This window comes from Dendropsophus ebraccatus, chromosome 8 (genome assembly GCF_027789765.1).
Source record: "Dendropsophus ebraccatus isolate aDenEbr1 chromosome 8, aDenEbr1.pat, whole genome shotgun sequence".
NCBI lineage: Eukaryota > Metazoa > Chordata > Amphibia > Anura > Hylidae > Dendropsophus > Dendropsophus ebraccatus.
The window spans coordinates 110,059,513-110,079,812 of NC_091461.1; the positions used below are offsets into that span (position 1 = coordinate 110,059,513).

Sequence of the window (20,300 nt, forward strand, 5' to 3'; positions counted from 1 at the left end):
CTCTTCCTGTAAATGATGTACATACAGATAGTACTGCTTGCCTGTCTCTTCCTGTAAATCATATATATGTACAGATAGTACTGCTTCCCTGTCTCTTCCTGTAAATCATATATATGTACAGATAGTACTGACTCCCTGTCTTTTCCGTTAAATGATGTTTGTACAGATAGCACTGCTTCCCTGCCTGTTCCTATAAATCATATATATGTACAGATAGTGCTGCCTCCCTGTCTCTTTCTGTTGAGAGGAATGAGTTAATCCATCCAAAGTTTGAAAGAAAAATAAATCCTTTTCCATCCAAAGTTTGAAAGAAACAATAAGACTTTTTCTCATGGAACTTTCACTGAACTTGTTCAAGGATATACAGCTGGTTTCGAGATTATGGAACTCTCCTATGTGACTGAACCTGTTCCCAGCAGATAATAAACCTGTTCCCAGCAGATAATAAATGTTATTCTATAATTCTCATAAGCAGATAACAAATGTTTTTTAGCATCCTTATGTATGTATCAACATCCTTATGTAAACAATTTTAATTGAACATTTAATACCATATCTGTCAAAATATATCCGTAGTTATTAGTTTTTTGAAGTTGACGACGTATATAGTGTATGACTTTGCATTTTACATTCATATCCATTGGTTTTTTTCTGTATAAACAAAGGTGGGTTCTCAGAGATAGTTGGAACATTGCTTACCTTGGAAAACTTCTGATATGACACTAGAAAGAATGTTTTGTCTCAAGAACTATTTCCCTCAGAGACATGTTTATCAGTGTTCAAGGACATTCTCAGAGGAAAGTTGCCTGTCTGTTACAGTGGGAATAATGTGAAAGTATTATTGCACAGAATGTGTTGTTCTAACCTTTTTGAATAATAATAATGGATACTAATATAGATGCTATTGCGCATGACTGAATATCTAAATCACTAGCACCGCCTCATCTATGTCTTATTAGCATTTGTTACCACCCTATATTTTATCTGTCTATAAAATGTGATCACCATAATAAAACTGGGCCATTTACACCAGACTTGTTTGCAAGATACGTTGTCTGTGTCTTCATTCTAAGTGCATGGTGTGGGAGAGGGGATCCGGACCCATTCTCCAACTTAATTAGGAGACAGCCAACAACAGTAGGCCTTCTTTGGGAAGGCACCTCGACATTATTGGCGCCCTTTGAACAGGGACACGCCCATTACATCGGGAGATCGGATGACCTGCACTGCTGTACCAGGGGAGAGAGAGGTGAACAAGGAGACCACAAAACCTGGCCAGGTAAGAGTAAAAATTTGTTTGCTCTTTTCTGTGCTCTCCTCCTTCACATCTTTTCTTACCTACCTCTGCAGAGTAAGTTATCAAAGTGAACTCACGATAGGCGTGTTAATTTGAACTTTGTTCTCCTCTTGTTGGCTGTTTTATGTCTGTTTGTCCTAACCTGTGAGGGATAGTATATAGTAGGCGAAGAATTGCTCATTCAGGCTAAAACTGTTACTCAGGGCCCGGCCGTGGTTGTCACACAGATCCTCATAAACACGGAGCGTTGTGCAGTGGGAACAGTGCCAGTGCTAAAACCACTTTGGAATGAGCCTAGTAGCCTAACTATACAAGGACGCTGGACAGTGGTCTGGTTGTTTCCAAGGGAAAGATCTGTGATATGCCTATTACTGTCCTCTGTATACTTGGGGTAACTTGTTTTGCAATCTACATAGCAGCAAGAGTGTATTTCAACATAAGAGAAGGAAGCCCTGAACCGTGGAATATTCTAAGTCCCAGCTTTTGGTAGTGATCCGTGGTCACAAGTGTACAGGACACAAGAAAGAAAATCATCAGTTGATCATTCTGGGTGCCTCCTGTTATACGTACAGGACACAAGAAAGAAAATCATCAGTTGATCATTCTGGGTGCCTCCTGTTATACGATCACGAAGTAATATAAAATGGGACACACAGAATCAAAAGGGGTTTCTGCAACCCACATAGTGACCTGCCGATATGGCAAAGAACAAGAGAAAAAGGGCAAAAGCAATGTTGAAATATTTTAACATCCAACACGATGCTGTTTTTAACCCCAATACTTGGACTAAAGTCCAAGAAACAAGGGGAGGATTAATAATTGATAATGGGTGGACATGTCATGTGCCGGTGACCAGCAATATCTAGATAAGACAGAATATTGTAGTGTGTGTGGCAGACCCAAGCCACATCATTATGTTACACCATTGTACCCAGTTTATATCTGTATACAAACCCCAGATCCTGCGAAAAGCCAACCTACCTCCAATGGTGGCGTATAGACCCTTTGTTCTGCAGGAATCTTCCCTTTGGTCGGCTGTTGAAGTAGTTACTTTGATTTAAAGTGCCCCTTACCTGATAGTAAGACCAATGCCTTTTGTGGAGGTGGCAGCCTAACCTCAAATAGTGTACATTGCCATGTAAGTGTCTAAGTACAAAGCCACGTACTCAGACAAGAACAGTCCAGCTCATTGCTAGATACAGTACTGAGAGAGCTGAATAGGTTAATTAATGCTGCGTAGTGAAGCAGCATACAAAGTACATAATGTGTGTTATTTGTTATGTTTTGTACAAGGCCATCAACCAGCTCTGAGGGCTGCAGATCACATGCAAGCAGCATTAGGAAAAAAAAAGAATCAGAGCTGTTAGTGTAATGTAATGTACGCTCCTACATTATATACTGTCGTATTTCAGCCAGTCTTACTAAGCTGGTGTTCCGCTTTGGAAGTATGTTACGTGTTACAAAATGTTGATCATTTTCTGTTGTCCCGACCGTGGAACATTTGCTTATTTAGCTACGCCACTTTTCTGTAATCAGCCCTCAAAGATGGCGGCTGAAAGCCAACCACTCCCACATATCATCCACGTCTGTATTATAATTGTGACGTCTCAAAACCATGCCCTAAGCCAACACCCCTATATCCGGTTATCTAGTCCGGTGGCCATTTTAACTCCTGGCATTTCTGTCCTCCGCCCATACTGCTTAGTGTCACTGAGGGGGCGGGCACAGGATTCTCCGATAGAGTCTAACAACTGTTTTGCACATTTATTAATGAATATTATTACCTGATGGAGAAGAAAGTTAGACAAAGGTATATTGTAAGCAGATTTTCTTTAAGTGTGTGTCCCCAACGTATGATATTTCTAAGGAGTAGTAACTTACTACTGTAATATATATTTCTATGTAACTTTATTTAACAAGTGTACAATGTTTAATTGTTTTTTTAATGTCTTTATTTTTAGGGTTATGGCAGACTAGCTCATGAATATATATGTATTGTTTTATCCCTAGTAAAGCCAAACCCATATCCATAGCTCCAGTCTGCACTCCTTATGCCCCCAATATATATATATTTTGTGTATGGAAATGGAAGCAGCCCATTTTGATGGAGTAGCCAATTTTGATATTTTAAATTGTGAAAGATGAAAATGTAATTGAAAGCCCAAATATTAATGAAAGTTTAAAAGTTTTCATTGTAGATTATCTCAGACTTTTCAAGATGGATGACACAAGACGCAAGGATATATGTTACCGCCATGCAGAGTGACGTTCCACTGCAGAAACCGCTCCTGCCATAAGCTGGAGGTGAGGACAATCACTAAGACATGTAGGATGGTTGAAGGTAACTGTGCAGATGTCTATATGAAGCCCACCATTATGGGTTAATTGGCAAATTAGAGATTTGTTTGGTCCCTGGGCTTACCAAAAGCACTTGAAAAAAAGCTGCCATAGAGTGGCTGACGCAACGTTCACGCAGACAAACCCTGATGCCAAAAAGGGTGATGGATGAAGCTGGTGATGCTGTGGTTTCTGTGCTCTTCCCAAGGTAACAGCGTACAAAGCGTACAAGGGAATGGGGAGATGTTTCCAGTCTCTTCCTGAGGTAACCGTACATAGTGTACAGGTGGAGGAGGAGATGTGGATCTGTTTGTTTTTAAGTCTTTTCCAGAAACAATCAGCAACAAGCTGTGAGACCAGCGGATGGAGAGGAGGTACAGGGTAAAGATGGCAGTCAGACAGTAAGTAAGTAACTGTGTTTGCCGCCTGCCTTGTATCCCACTGTAAGTTGTCTGACAAAACCAGCAGAAGGAAGCCATGTGTAATGTGGTGTAGTATCCTCACATTGGGCGGCCCAGGGGACAACAAATATAGCAGAGAGGGTTGTGTACGGCTGTATTGTCTACACCTGCCATAACCTACTGTAAGTAACACCGTAAAGTGCCTGTCTGCATAGTCTGTCATCTTCCTGCCTGTTTCAGGGAATGTAAGTGGACGTCATCCAGCTGCCACAGGTGGCCTATATAGGTATGTCCTTGTCTGTATTGGTGTCTTCTTTACAGGTCAGCCAAAGCTATGGGAGACAACAAAGCCAATGTCTGAGGTGATACTAGTGGCCTTAAAAGAAGCGATATAACTGAGGCCAAGAGTCCAAGTGTCTGTAAAGAGGCCTGTCAGTCAAAAGATGGGTTTAAGGATAAAGGATCCATACCAATGCTACTATTACAAAAAGGATCATATGATATATTATTCTCATAAAAAGGCTTTGAAACCTTAGGTGATGTATCATTTACACTTTGCTTTTATTTCTATGATGGTTATTTTATGTGTAATATGTGATGATCTCAGTGAGACAAGAGACAATTCAGTAGGATCCAAATATTATATCGGTAATAAACGCCAAGTTACTTCATATTATTGGTGTATGTATTATACTATATGATTATGTACAGGAAGAGATGTGACCATGTGACCAGTCATTAGTCCTGTGTGATCTAATCATAAAGACGTTTTCTAGGTACAAAATAAAGTAAAAAGACTAAAAAGAAGTGGAAATTTTGAGAATCCCATACTGGAGATTGTGAATTCACTATCTGGTTATTATAAGTGAATCTAGTGGTTACATAGTAGGTCACATTGTGGAGATTTTATTGCATTTACCTGTTGTGCTGTTTTTAATTTATGTGTCAATCAACTTTTTATTTTAATTTTGCCAGGAGATAAGATTTGCTCACATCTAAACTTTCCTTTTTCAGAAACTTTTTAAAGTCCTTGTTATAGAGTCACGTCTGTTATATACAGTGATAAGACAATAAGGTTTGGTTATTTTGACAAAATCCAGGGAGGTATTTGTCACATACATATATTAGTTTGGGTATTGATAATAAGCTTTTATTTGTTTTGTTGTAACTAAGCTGTATATTTATGTATACTGTACAGACTCACCCATTGTTTAGTATTTTCTTTCGGTTATTGCAGACCTACCTATCTCATCTGCTGTAAGTTTGTTCCGCCATCTATAACTCTCAACAAATTTTTTAGTACTTTATTTCTGTATCTTATGGTGATGCAAACTTGGGACAAATTAGTTGGAGCCACAGACTATTTAGATGATCAGATATTTGACATACTGGATATACTTAACACCTCAGTAGCAGTACAGAGGCAACTTATGGTAGTTACTAACCAGCACACTGTGGTGCTTGATTTTCTGACTGCTACTCAAGGGGGGATGTGTCAGATCATGATGTTTCTTTTATTGGTCTATTGTGTAATCAAAGGATTATGCTGTTGTTGTCAGCAAGTTACAAAGACTAAATCTTATACTCTATAAGTAATGATGTTTGTTTCTTTTCCTTCTAGATTGGCGTTATGATGAGGAAATTTCTTGGAGGAGGATATGCCCATGTGGCTCTAGGTGATGGTGTTGGACCCAGAAGCATCCGCACCCTGACAACCCTCGCCGGTCAGAGAGTGTTTAGGGTGCATACTGGGATTTAATCCTGTCCAGGACCCAGATTTCTTCATCATCGCCAAAAAGGGGGGACACTGAGAGGAATGAGTTAATCCATCCAAAGTTTGAAAGAAAAATAAATCCTTTTCCATCCAAAGTTTGAAAGAAACAATAAGACTTTTTCTCATGGAACTTTCACTGAACTTGTTCAAGGATATACAGCTGGTCTCGAGATTATGGAACTCTCCTATGTGACTGAACCTGTTCCCAGCAGATAATAAACCTGTTCCCAGCAGATAATAAATGTTATTCTATAATTCTCATAAGCAGATAACAAATGTTTTTTAGCATCCTTATGTATGTATCAACATCCTTATGTAAACAATTTTAATTGAACATTTAATACCATATCTGTCAAAATATATCCGTAGTTATTAGTTTTTTGAAGTTGACGACGTATATAGTGTATGACTTTGCATTTTACATTCATATCCATTGGTTTTTTTCTGTATAAACAAAGGTGGGTTCTCAGAGATAGTTGGAACATTGCTTACCTTGGAAAACTTCTGATATGACACTAGAAAGAATGTTTTGTCTCAAGAACTATTTCCCTCAGAGACATGTTTATCAGTGTTCAAGGACATTCTCAGAGGAAAGTTGCCTGTCTGTTACAGTGGGAATAATGTGAAAGTATTATTGCACAGAATGTGTTGTTCTAACCTTTTTGAATAATAATAATGGATACTAATATAGATGCTATTGCGCATGACTGAATATCTAAATCACTAGCACCGCCTCATCTATGTCTTATTAGCATTTGTTACCACCCTATATTTTATCTGTCTATAAAATGTGATCACCATAATAAAACTGGGCCATTTACACCAGACTTGTTTGCAAGATACGTTGTCTGTGTCTTCATTCTAAGTGCATGGTGTGGGAGAGGGGATCCGGACCCATTCTCCAACTTAATTAGGAGACAGCCAACAACAGTAGGCCTTCTTTGGGAAGGCACCTCGACACTGTAAATGGCTTACGTACAGATAGTACTGCCTCCCTGCCTCATCCTGTAAATGATGTAAGTACAGATAGCACTGCCTTCCTGTCCCTTTCTGTAAATGATGCAAGAAGAGATAATACTGCCTGCTTGTATTATGTTAATTATACAGACTCAGATAGCACCACTGTACTTTCCTTTCTCTTCTTGTAAACTGTAGACACAGATAGTACTGCCTCCTTGTGTCTCCATGTTAATTGTCACAGGTCTTTCTGTCTTTCCCTGCAAATGGTACATGTACAGATAGTACTATGTCCTTGTCTTTTCCTATGAATATTTGAGGCACAGATAGTACTGCCTCCCTTTCTCTCCATGTTATATAGGCACAGATAGTACTAACTTCCAGTCTCGCCCTGTAAATAATGTCTGCACAGACGGTTCTGTCTCCCTGTTTCTTTCTGTGAATTATATAGAGATTACGGTACTATAAAAGTTAATGTTCTGTATCGATGGAGGGCGCTCCTCTGAATCTTTTGAACCCCAATCCCACTTTAGTACAGTGACACCTCTCTAAAACAGCAGCCCTTTCAGAAGACACCCTCTGCTCTAGACCAGATTTCTCTATCTATATACACTATAAGGGTCTCCATTCCATAGTCCCAGAGAGACTCTTGCACATAAGCCATTGTGATACATGATGTGCACATAGAGATAGACTCCATCTTGAGGTTAGTATTTGCTCACCCTCCTTAAAGACTCCCAAGCAAACACAAGTGGTGGAAGGTGCGATCAGCCATTCAGTTGCCTCCAGCTTTACAATCAACAGGAGCGTCCCTGAGTTTGCAGCCATGTCTATATGTATTACCTGTGCCCGGATTACTGGGAGAATGGAGAGATTTGCAGGGTGATGCCGGCAGAATGGTAACTTCTATGGGAACAGATAAATAAGGCCTAAGGAGAGGCTCAGCCGTGTATATAGATAAGCCTGTGGGCTTTACTGTAAAAATGAGATCCCGTTCCTTCTGTCGCTCCGCACAGTCTCATTTCTAGTCAAATCACTGTGCAAATATGGCTCTCTTATATTACGGTAGTAGTCACCGAATTATAATTACTATGGGCTAATACATCATACAGGGACACATGACGGGTGCCCTACAAGGTTACAGAGAAAGGGGGAGAGTGTTCTGAAACTTTTGGCTTCCTTCCTATGTTTCTACCCTCAAAGATGCATAAAGACTGTGTCCCAGATTTATCATAGGGTGTTAAAAAGAAAGCAACCAATCACAGCTCAGATATCAGATATGAACCAATCACAGATCAGATATCAGATATGAACCAATCACAGCTCAGATATCAGATATCAACCAATCACAGATCAGATATCAACCAATCACAGCTCACATATCAGACATCAACCAATCACAGCTCAGATATCAGATAGCAACCAATCACAGCTCAGATATCAGCTCCGGTAAAAAGAAAGCTGAGCTGATTGGATGCTATGGTGGTGTAGACTAGTTTGTGTTCTAAACCATGGGCCTATGCGTTTCCCTCTAAATATATAGGTTTATTCTTGGACATATAGGTAGCTTTATAGTAGTTATATTCTTGTATATAAACGAAAAAAGGCAGGTGGTCAGCACTCTAGACCCAAAGTTCCTCAGATTGAAGTGTGGTGTTCTTGGTAAGGCTGTGTGCCTCTTAGGAGCACGCGAGAATGATCCCCGGACCCAAGGGCATCCAACAAAGTGTAAATATAAGAATACTCTCCAGCTCGCTTTAAAAAAGTTTTTAAACCTTTATTTGTGCAATGTTTAAAAGGCCGACGCGTTTCGGGCTCTCTTGCCCTTAATCATGGCTCTGTATTGGATGGTCCCAAGACGATGTATTGTGGCGTGGCTACTGACGCCACTTTGCTCGCTGTACTTATCACTGTGGGGAATGGACAGGGATAGTCCCCCCCTATAGATTGGGTGACGACCTTCTAATTTACGAGTCGTCTTGGGACCATCCAATACAGAGCCATGATTAAGGGCAAGAGAGCCCGAAACGCGTCGGCCTTTTAAACATTGCACAAATAAAGGTTTAAAAACTTTTTTAAAGCGAGCTGGAGAGTATTCTTATATTTACATATTCTTGTATATAGGAGCAGTATTATAGTAGTTATATTCTTGTATATAGGAGGCAGTATTATAGTAGTTATATTCTTGTATATAGGAACAGTATTATAGTAGTTATATTCTTGTATATAGGAGCAGTATTATAGTAGTTATGGAACAAGTAGAGGAATAGAGGCGGTCACTCACCACTGAATTGCCGAAAAAAAGTCCTTTATTCGTCCAGGAATGAACACAGCAGGGAAGGGGGAAGGTGGAGGAGTGGGTGCAATCAGACAAACGTTTTCGCGAAAAACGTTTGTCTGATTGCACCCGCTCCTCCACCTTCCCTGCTGTGTTCATTCCTGGACGAATAAAGGACTTTTTTTCGGCAATTCAGTGGTGAGTGACCGCCTCTATTCCTCTACTTGTTCCATGTTGGATTGTTTTTCTTTGGCGTCGAGCACCTCCACTAGCCGTAATCACATCCAGGTAGGAGCTAGCCATTCATAGTACTGCTCACGGCGTGTGATTCCCCATAGTGCCAGCCATTCAGCTCTCACCCCGTATTATAGTAGTTATATTTCTGTATATAGGATCAGTATTATAGTAGTTATATTCCTGTATATAGGGGGCAGTATTATAGTAGTTATATTCCTGTATATAGGAGCAGTATTATAGTAGTTATATTCCTGTATATAGGAGCAGTATTATAGTAGTTATATTCTTGTATATAGGAGCAGTATTATAGTAGTTATATTCTTGTACATAGGAGCAGTATTATAGTAGCTATATTCCTGTATATAGGAGGCAGTATTATGGTAGTTATATTCCTGTATATAGGAGCAGCATTATAGTAGTTATATTTCTGTATATAGGATCAGTATTATAGTAGTTATATTCCTGTATATAGGGGGCAGTATTATAGTAGTTATATTCTTGTATATAGAAGGCAGTAACTACTATAATAGTTATATGTAATAGTTATATGTAAAGTAGATGAAGACAGCACTCACCCGGTATCAGACAGCTCACTTTATTCCATCAATCGCTGGTGGCAGGGAGGGAGAGATGAGGACGCGCACTGGGACGGCCGTTTCGGGGATTATAGTAGTTATATTCTTGTATATAGGGGCAGTATTATAGTAGCTATATTCTTGTATATAGGAGGCAGCATTATAGTAGTTATACGACACGAACTGGAGAGAATGGAACGGCTGCACATCCCATCTATGGCTGATACTAATGCCGCTTGGCCTATATTAAAAATCAACACCAGAGTGTCTGTATATGAATTGATCAAGCCATATTGCCCCGTGTACCACCGCACAGGTCCTCTGGTCCACACGGGTCCCTACGCTAACTCCACACCGTGTCGGTCAGCGACCGCCAACCCCGCAAAGCGTGCACATGCAGGGAAGGGAGGCCATGGAACGGCCCTGCAACCCCAATGTCACAGGACCAGACCCAAAAAGCCCCACCAAAACCCAGCCAGCACCACCGGCGGGGAAGGCTGCCCCCAAACGACACCAGTATGGATATGGTATTACACTTACCATTGCTGCTCTCACAGAATGGGGAAGACATAGGGTCCAGACATGTGAGCACAGGCATATCCTGATAATTTTGGTCATGTGGGTCTTATAAAGGAGTGCTAGCTGTTCAGAGAGGGAGAATTGCAAAACACGAACTGGAGAGAATGGAACGGCTGCACATCCCATCTATGGCTGATACTAATGCCGCTAGGCCTATATTAAAAATCAACACCAGAGTGTCTGTATATGAATTGATCAAGCCATATTGCCCCGTGTACCACCGCGCAGGTCCTCTGGTCCACACGGGTCCCTACGCTAACTCCACACCGTGTCGGTCAGCAACCGCCAACCCCGCAAAGCGTGCACATGCAGGGAAGGGAGGCCATGGAACGGCCCTGCAACCCCATCATCATCATTATAGTAGTTATATTCTTGTATATAGGAGCAGTATTATAGTAGTTATATTCTTGTATATAGGAGCAGTATTATAGTAGTTATATTCTTGTATATAGGAGCAGTATTATAGTAGTTATATTCTTGTATATAGGAGCAGTATTATAGTAGTTATATTCCTGTATATAGGGGCAGTTTATAGTAGTTATATTCCTGTATATAGGAGCAGTATTATAGTAGTTATATTCTTGTATATAGGAGCAGTATTATAGTAGTTATATTCTTGTATATAGGAGCAGTATTATAGTAGTTATATTCCTGTATATAGGGAGCAGTATTATAGTAGTTATATTCTTGTATATAGGAGCAGTATTATAGTAGTTATATTCTTGTATATAGGAGGCAGTATTATAGTAGTTATGTTTTGTAGGGACAGTTATATATTAGGGACAGTGTAATCCATGACATTGTCATATACAAATATAATCATGATCAATTGAGATCACAATAACTAAATATCCTTTGAATGCTGTGGGAAATTACAAATTAAGAATTTGGAATTTCAAAAATAAAACATATGAAATAAAGCTCCTATATTAGTCGGCAGCAGATGAAATCCTTCATCTTCACACATTTTCGGGCCGGGGAACGCAGTTTATATAGAACAGTTTTGCTCTGTAATTCTTCTTCTTTCTCTTGGCATATAAGAAATAAATTGATAGGACGGAGGCCTGGCTTTATGCTGCATCCTCTTGTGGGTTGAGGCTGGTAATTTAGGACAGGATGAAGAAGGAGATTGTAACAGCCTGAAGATTGAAGGAACGCGTTTCCGAGTTCCCACAAACAGCTGCTGCATGTATTCCGCTGTTTACTTTAACAAATCGAGAAAGTGTCTTCTACTTAGCGGTGAAAGAAGATGAGAATTCCTGGACTACGGTGTATGCGGTATATTAGAGCTTCTGCACACAACACATTGCCTGATATTGCTACAAATTTAAAGGGGCTGTATAGAAGCACTGATGCTGTATTTTCATGCGTAGTTGTGTGTTAAAATCTGTGTGAAAAAAAACACCTTGCAATGCTTGCCTCTATGGGAGTTATATAAACCTTGGTGCACTGCCTGTGCAGCTGTTTTTAGCTTCCCCATGAACTTTGGCAGATCTCGAGAGGCGGGATCCTCATATCCTGTGAGTATGCCATAAATGTCCAGATGGGAATACCCCTTTAATGTCTTTTTTGGTCCTCTCTTACCACCAAGATACGTCACAATCATTTTGTTACATTATTATATTATGTGATCACTTTATTGTACTTGACATGATAACGTATGGCGGTATTATTTATGATAGAAGCCATGTTTAGGACAGGGCCATTTTGGCCACAATTGAAAATCAATGTGTCACGGCAAATGGATGCTTTTTGTGACCCATAAGTGGTTGTGACTATAGAATTTGAACATTTTTTGCAACTGTTCAGTAGTGGTTTAGGCTACACGTGGATCTTAAAGGGAGATGTTTTACTTTCAAATCAACTGGAATGTTATATAGATTTGTAATTTCTTTCTGAGTAAAAATCTCATGTCTTCCAGTACTTATCAACTGCTGTATGTCCTGCAGAAAGTGGGGTATTCTTTACAGTCTGACACGGTGCTCTCTGCTGCCACCTCTGCCCATGTCAGGAACTGTCCAGAGGAGAGGTTTTCTATGGGGATTTGCTGCTGCTCTGGACAGTTCCTGACATGGACAGAGGTGGCAGCAGAGAGCACTGTTAGAATGGAGAGAATACACCACTTCCTGTAGAACATACAGCAGCTGATAAGTACTGGAAGACTGGAGATTTTTAAATAAAAGAAAATTACAAATTTATATTACTTTCTGTCATGGTGATAACAGCCCCACAGTGTTACTATCATAGTGTAAGTATATACTGTACGCAGACAAAGAGAACAGACCAACTTTGACTGGAGTTTTCTCCGTTACACAGAATCCTATAGAGCAGAACCCCCATACGGACACTGCTGATGTTTGCATTGTGTTTGTGCTTTTACTATGTCTGAATAATTAATAGTAACTTTGTCTTAGATCTCCGTTTTTAATAAAAAATCCTGACGTTAGTGGCTTTATTATACACTGGCATGATATAGGACCCTGCGGAGCGTGCTCTACGGTGATGAATCTGGGGGGAACAAGCCAAGAGAGATTTCTTTATTGAGTTACGCTGGTGTACGGATCATACACCCTCCAGCTACAAAGGTAGATAATGCTGTAGAGAGCGGAGCGGAGGGCTGTGCGCTACATCAATGTCACGGCCGCCATATGTGTCCACTAACTTACAAAAGGTCACTGGAAGATTGCAGATGCTTCATGGTGCAAACAGGAACTCTTTATATTCTCACACAGAGGCACTACAGACTAGGCAGGTACAGTCAAGCGGTACACACAATGTCGGACTGGCCCACCAGAGCACCGAAGAATCCTCCGGTGGGCCCCCAGCTTTCGAACCTGCACAAACACTGACTGACAGGTAGTTTCTCAATGGTTCTTCATTGGTGGTCCCCCAGGATCATTTCCTCTGGTGGGCCCCACGCTGGGTACACAAACATGCTGGTTACAGTCCGTAGAAAAGAGCTAAATAGTCTCTTTTAAATCTTGAGTCAGAATGCCTTTGGTGCCATTATGGGTTTATAGAAGGTGACCTTTTTGCATTATGACTACTCTACTCTATCTATCTATCTATTTATCTCCTATCTATCTATCTATCTATCTATCTATCTCCTATCTATCTATCTCCTATCTATCTATCTATCTATCTATCTATTTATCTCCTATCTATCTATCTATCTATCTATCTATCTATCTATCTCCTATCTATCTATCTCCTATCTATCTATCTATCTATCTATCTATCTATCTATCTATCTATCTCCTATTTATCTATCTATCTATCTATCTATCTATCTATCTATCTATCATCTATCTATCTCCTATCTATCTATCTATCTATCTATCTATCTATCTATCTATCTATCATCTATCTATCTATCTATCTATCATCTCTTATCTATCTATCTATCTATCTATCTATCTATCATCTATCTATCTCCTATCTATCTAACTATCTATCTATCTATCTATCTATCTATCTCTTATCTATCTTTCTATCTCCTATCTATCTATCTATCTATCTATCTATCTATTTATCTATCTATCTCCTATCTATCTATCTATCTATCTATCTATCTATCTATCTATCTATCTCCTATCTATCTATCTATCTATCTATCTATCTATCTATCTATCTATCTATCTCCTATCTATCTATCTCCTATCTATCTATCTATCTATCTATCTATCTATCTATCTATCTCCTATCTATCTATCTATCTCCTATTTATCTATCTATCTATCTATCTATCTATCTATCTATCTATCTATCTATCATCTATCTATCTATCTATCTATCTATCTATCTATCTATCTCTTATCTATCTATCTATCTATCTATCTATCTATCATCTATCTCCTATCTATCTAACTATCTATCTATCTATCTATCTATCTATCTATCTATCTCTTATCTATCTATCTATCTATCTATCTCCTATCTATCTATCTATCTATCTATCTATTTATCTATCTATCTCCTATCTATCTATCTATCTATCTATCTCCTATCTATCTATCTATCTATCTATCTCCTATCTATCTATCTCCTATCTATCTATCTATCTATCTATCTATCTATCTATCTATCTATCTCCTATTTATCTATCTATCTATCTATCTATCTATCATCTATCTATCTCCTATCTATCTATCTATCTATCTATCTATCTATCTATTATCTATCTATCTATCTATCTATCTATCTATCTATCTATCTATCTATCTCTTATCTATCTATCTATCTATCTATCTATCTATCATCTATCTATCTCCTATCTATCTAACTATCTATCTATCTATCTATCTATCTATCTATCTATCTCTTATCTATCTATCTATCTATCTATCTATCTCCTATCTATCTATCTATCTATCTATCTATCTATCTCCTATCTATCTATCTATCTATCTATCTATCTCCTATCTATCTATCTATCTATCTATCTATCTATTTATCTATCTATCTCCTATCTATCTATCTATCTATCTATCTATCTATCTCCTATCTATCTATCTCCTATCTATCTATCTATCTATCTATCTATCTATCTATCTATCTATCTATCTCCTATCTATCTATCTATCTATCTATCTATCTATCTATCTATCTATCTATCTCCTATCTTTGGGGGACTTCTAGTATAAGTACTCTGATCTCTCATACAGATCTATGCTGCATAGATATGCAGCATAGATCGATGAGATAGGCACATTGATTGCTTCCAGGGGCTGCTGCAATCGGACCGTGCCCGCTAATAGCCGCGGTCCCGGGCTGCGAGCGGCACCCGGGACTGTGGCGGTTCAGAGCGCGCCCGCTGCGCGCCCCGATCTGAACACATGGAGGCGGCCCTGGATGTACGGGTACTTCCAGGGTCGCCTAAGGGTTAAAAGTTGTTTTTAGGACGACTGCATCACCTGCCGAACAGACCCCAGGACAGATCTTGGATTAAAAGCAGCTATCTGACAGTACAAGTGGTTTGGGGGGGGGGGGGGCAGATTGTGGGTACAGAGTGGCTTTAAAGGGATTCTAGCGCTGCGGAATCTGTTGGCGCTATTCAAATAAATATATTATTATTAGTATTATTATTATTATTATTCTCTGGAGAAAAATATATATAGTTTCCATATCACTGGTGTCAGAGAGTTATACAGATTTTTAAATTATTTCCTTTAAAAAATCTCAGGCTTTCCAATACTTATCAGCTGCTGTTAGTCTTGCATGAAGTCATTTATTTTTTCCAGTCTGACACAGTGCTCTCTGCTGCCATCTCTGTCCATGTCAGGAACTGTCCAGAGCAGGGGAGGTTTTTGGACAGTTCCTGACATGGACAGAGGTGGCAGCAGAAAGCGCTGTGTCAGACTGGAAAGAATACACCACTTCCTGGAGGACATACAGCAGCTGATAAGTACGGGAAGACTTGAGATTTTTTAAAAGAAGTAATTTACAAACCTGTATAACTTTCTCACAGCAGTTGATTTGAAATTTTTTTTTTTCCACTGGAGTACCCCTTTAAGGATGGTTCAATACAGCATCATCCTATTCAGGTGACAAGTCCAGACAAGGCCCTATTACACAGGCCGATCAGGAGGAACAAGCGAGCGCCTATCTGTCTGAACAAAGCCCGCTTACTCCTCATTCCCCGCTTACTGCCGGGTGCTATTACTAGGAACACCAGTGAGCGGGTAAGTCGGGGGGGGGGGGGTGTCGGCCACAGAAAGCTGCGGGAGGGGTGATCGTCTGGGGAGCCAATAGAAGATAGTGGCGATCTGTTGCCACCACTCCTATTACATATAGCGACGGCCAAAAGACCGTTGTTATCGTTTAGGTTTTTTCAACATGTTGAAGGACAAAGATCAGATCGTGCGTGTCAGCTGATCATTGCCTTTTAACAATTGCTATAAGGGTGCGTTTACACAGAGAGATTTATTTGACAGATTTTTGAAGCCAAAGCCAGGAATGGATTTGAGAAGAGGAAAAATCACAGTCTTTCCTTTATGACTTATTCCCGGTTTATAGTCTGTTCCTGGCTTTGGCTTCAAAGATCTGTCAGATAAATCTCTCTGTGTAAACGCAGCATTAAAGGGGTACTCCAGTGCTGATAAAAAAAACAATCAATCAATCAATCAATCAAACATAGGGGGAGATTTATCAAACATGGTGTAAAGTTAAACTGGCTGAAGTGAATCTGAAAGGAATGAAAGGTGGAATCTGATTGGTTGCTAGGGGCAACTGAGCCAGTTTCACTTTACACCATGTTTGATAAATCCCCATAGTTTTTACATTTACCATCCCTCTGGAGTCTGCCTCTGTTTGAATTTCCTCCTGTTTGCAGGTCCCTGAAGCTCCAGTTGGTGGCTTCATTTTTTCTTCACTTCCTGGTTTAGGGTTTCCCATGATGCACTTTGTCTCCTTTGATGTCTAACTCACTCCGTAAAACTGTTAGATGGCTTACATCTTGTTCAGCCAATCAGAGCTGACCAACCTGAGTCATCTGACAAAGAGAGGCTGGCGTAACAGGGCTTGGACCCGCCTCCCTCTTGATGATGTCATTGTCACAAAATGGCTGCCACAGAGCAGCCTGGGGTCACCAGCCATTAGGTAAGAATGACTTTACTTCACTTCCTGGTGGGGGATTGAGGGGGGAAAAGCTAGGGAAGGGGGGCAGATAGTTGATTGAAGCATAGTACAAAGCTTTTCGCTAGAGTACCTCTTTAAGCCAAGCGATTATCGGCTGTAGCGGATGATAATACGGTAGCTGATCGCTGGGTGTAATAGGGCCTTAAGACTGTGCTTGGTAAATTTTGATATGGGCGTGGCTTCTTCTGGAGCATCACAGCCACTCGAAAAAGTTAATCAGTGGGGGGGTCTCCAGAGCTTGATCTTCCCCGATCTAATATAAGGGTAAGATATATACGTTTTATTAGTGCCGGACGTCATCAAAGCTGTTGTGGAGTCACTAAAGAAGAAGGATACGGTGAGCCGCTTTGCATATCCATCTTCCCATAATTTTAAGTAGAGCATGGATGCGGAACCGTTGGCCCTCCAGCTGTCGCAAAACTACAAATCCCATCATGCCTGGACAGCCGAAGGCTGTCCAGGCATGATGAGAATTGTAGTATTTCAACAGCTGAAGGCCTGAAGGTTCCACATCCCTGAAGTAGAGCTATACTGGTAAGGCTGGGTTCACACTGTGTTTTTGCAATCCGTTTTTTGATCCGTTTTTTGAAAAAAAACGGATGAAAAAAACGGATGCATTTGTTTTTTTCCATTGACTTCCATTGTAAAAAGAGCAGATCAAAACGGATGCACACAAATACATCCGGTTTTTTTTTTGCAAAAAAAACTGATGAAAAAAACGGATTGCAAAAACGCAGTGTGAACCCAGCCTAAGTCTCCCCTCACCTTCTATGGTCCTCTCCTCAAGGAGAAACACTACCCCCTCAGTCCTCCAGCAAATCTATGCAATTTCATAGCAGATCTGACTTGTTGATGGATCCGAGCATGTCCTCCCACTGCAAAATTATAATTTTCCAGCCACCCTGAATCTCCTCATTACACCCTGAGAAACACCGGGATAGAATCATTTCATGTCGGGTAATCTGATGTACTATATACTGACAGGCGACAGATCTACATTATCTGTAGGCAGGGACCTGTAAAATCATTAATGAAAGTGATGTACTATGGCTGACCCCGGCGTCCTGAAAAATAAGGGAGGGAGAGGGAAAAAAAAGTGCAGCGGCATAAATTTTCTATGAGCTGTGGCCGTATCCCTCCAGCTTATAAATCTTGTATGCCGCTATGAATCTTCAGGTCAATGTTTTTTTTTTTTTTGTTTTTTTTTACAAGGATCCTGCTCTGGTTTCCATTCTGCTCCACATTTTATATTACCTGCCGGAGAGGCGAAGAGCTGCAGTAAACGCATTGTAGTATTTTAGGAAAATCTAAATTTGTCGCTCGCTCGGGAGATCGTCTCTGTCCACCATTTAATGGAGACACGAGTAGAAAGTCTTGCTGCGAGTTCACATGTGTCGGGGAGGGGGGGGGGGCTCAGGGGAAGCCTGACCTGCCAAGAATTAGACACGGGATCATCACAAATATTCACTGTACATGTTTACCAACTCGCAGGAATGGGAATCTGTGATCTGGATCCTTAAAGGGGTTATCCAAAGAGTAATCCAAAGAGTGATTATGTATCTATAGGATGGCGGGGGATGGGGGGGGGGGGGGAGAGAGCTTGCTGATTAGTAAGGGTCCGACCACTGATCAAAAGGTCGGTCCCATAGAGAATGAATAGAGCCCTGGTAGAGCATTGAAGGTGATGAAGAACAGCTCTCTATTAAGTCAGTTTGTTCTCATTTCTGCTTTAAACGCTTATCCAGCGTTAGAAAAACATGGCCGCTTTCTTCCAGCTCCACTCTTTTTTCAGTTTGTTTGAGGTTTTGCAACTTGGTCCATTGAAGTAAATGGAGCTTAAAGGAGTATTCCACGCAAACATAACTTTTCATATAATGCTGCCCATGGTGAGACTAACAATTCCTTCCATACTTGTTATTATCTATTCAGTCTCCTTTCCCCAGTTCTGAGCTGCTGCATTCTGCTTAAAGTGTACCTGTCGTTAAAACTTTCAAAATCTAAATCAACAGTACATGTGAAATAAAGCAAGTTTGCAATATACATTCATTTTTTTTTGTTGCTGTTCTCAGGCGGTAAAACAAAGCTGAACTTACTAGAAATCTAGGTCCAGTCTCCAGAAGGCAGATTTTCTGATTTGTGCTGGTTAAAAAAAAAACAGAATAAACACAGGAATTCCGGCCAATACAGAGAGTCACGGCTCAATGTGTCCATCAATCACATGACCGCCTTCTCTCTGTGAGCGCTCAGATGACCTGGGACACACAGGAAAATAAAGAGTCAGAAAACAGGAAGTGCCGTGTTCTCCGTGGTAACTAAAAGAAAAAATAATGAATGTAAATGGCAAACTTGCTTTATATCACATCTACAGTTGATTTTGAAAATTATAACGACAGGTAAACTTTAAGACCCCAAAAAAACTGTGTGAGCTTTTCTCTTTGTCTCCACCTCCTCCCCCCTCCCTTCTGAGACGGCTGATGTAAACAAATCCCTGGCAGGCTTTATCTGCAACTTTGTAGCTTCTTTGTAATGCTGGGAGGGTTATTCTGAGGTCAAGTTGCTGATGAACTCACTGTGATTAGCCCTCCCAGTGCTACAAAACTGCAGATAAAGACTTGTTACATATGAAAAGTTATGTTTGAGTGGAATACCCCTTTAATTGCAAACCACACCTGAACTGGAGACAAGAGTGGTGCTGTCTCTTGAAGAAAGTTATTTTAGGGAATCATTGAACTCATACACACCAGGAATGGAAGCATTGAACCAGTGAGTACTGAGCTGTAGAGGTTAAACGAATGTCTACAAGGGCTGCATCACTAGACCATCAACCATAAACACCAAGAGCAGTGAAATTAAAGGGTGTCTCCAGTTTTTTTTATTATTAAAGCTCAATCACTGTATAATGTGATGAGCCCCTGGATGATGTTATAGTGGTGGGACGGCCGGTCACTTGCTAGATGGACGGCCAAGAAACAGCCGAGCCTTAAAGTGTCACTTTGGTTAAAATTTTTATTGCAGAAATCAATAGCACAGGCGATTTTAAGAAACTTTGTAATTGGGTTTATTAGCCGAAAAATGAATTTTCATCATGAAAAAGCAGTTTGAAGCTCTCCCCCCTGTCTTCATGGTTTTCCTATGGAGAGAGAAAGTAAAAGCAGCAAAACAGGACAACAAAGAGTTAGTTTACATTTACATCAGGGGCTCTCTCCTCTGACAGTCACCACTAACCTCT

General features: G+C 40.2%; 1 long non-coding RNA gene across 1 annotated transcript; it reads left to right on the forward strand.

Annotated features, from left to right (window-relative positions):
* Positions 1-246: 246 nt before the first annotated feature.
* On the forward strand, positions 247-6,647 carry LOC138799792 (uncharacterized). Its single transcript, XR_011364313.1, has 2 exons — positions 247-1,279; positions 5,657-6,647. It is a non-coding gene; the product is annotated as an uncharacterized lncRNA (long non-coding RNA).
* Positions 6,648-20,300: the final 13,653 nt, after the last annotated feature.